Source organism: Sinocyclocheilus anshuiensis, unplaced genomic scaffold (assembly GCF_001515605.1).
Source record: "Sinocyclocheilus anshuiensis isolate Anshui unplaced genomic scaffold, SAMN03320099.WGS_v1.1 scaffold1949, whole genome shotgun sequence".
NCBI classification, from domain to species: domain Eukaryota; kingdom Metazoa; phylum Chordata; class Actinopteri; order Cypriniformes; family Cyprinidae; genus Sinocyclocheilus; species Sinocyclocheilus anshuiensis.
The window spans coordinates 71,792-72,778 of NW_015540957.1; positions in this window are offsets into that span (position 1 = coordinate 71,792).

Sequence of the window (987 nt, forward strand, 5' to 3'; positions counted from 1 at the left end):
CACTAAGGCTAAATTATGCCTAAGTCTTTCTTTGGCCTGCGCTCTGGAAGTGATCTGTTAATTCTGCTAACCTTTAATTAAAACGGAAACGAAAACTGAAACTAAACTATATAAAAACTAAATAAAAATGTGTTCACAAAATAAAAACTAAACTAAAACTAACAACAATAATGAAATTAATAAAAATTTAACTGAATTTCATAGCAAATTTGAAAACGAAATTAAAATAAAACTCATTTAAAAATTTAAAACTATAATAACCTTGTTGCTGTTACGTATCCGGTCCATGAACTTCCGTCTGCTAGCCATCAGAGGTCACCCTTTCCACTTCATTGACTCTCGCACTACACTGTTGCATATCACCCCGGACTACATATCCCATCCATATACCTGTTTGCCACTGTTCGACTCTGCCTGTGTTTCTGACCTCCTCTGCTTCTAATAAAGCTTGCACATGGATCCGCACGTCTCACATCTTGTCAGCCCCGTTACAGGCATATCAAGATGCTGATTAGACAGCATGATTATTGCACAGGTGTGGCTCTTTGTGTACTGTGGGTATCGCGGAGGAAGAACGTGATACCACGTCTGTGCCTGTAATGGCGGCTGCTGAGTGTAGTCAACCACAAGCTCCGGGATATTCAAGTTTACTGATCGCTACTCCGGTGATGCAACCCGCTCGTGAAATGGCGGCCGCACCAGAGCACGCTCGCATGATGGCGGCGACAGCGGAGCCCATTCGCAAAATGGCGGCCACACTAGAGCACGCTCACAAAATGGCGGCGACCACGGAGCACGCTCACAAGATGGCGGACACAACAGCACCCCGTTATGTCACAGCTGCCCTTCATGAGTCCAGTCAAGTCACCATTGATCCTCCCGAGTCAAGTCAACTCACAGCAGATCTTCGTGAGGCAAGTCAAGTCACACCTGTTCTTCATGAGTCCAGTCAAGTCACAGTTGATCTTCCTGAGTCGAGTCTAGTCA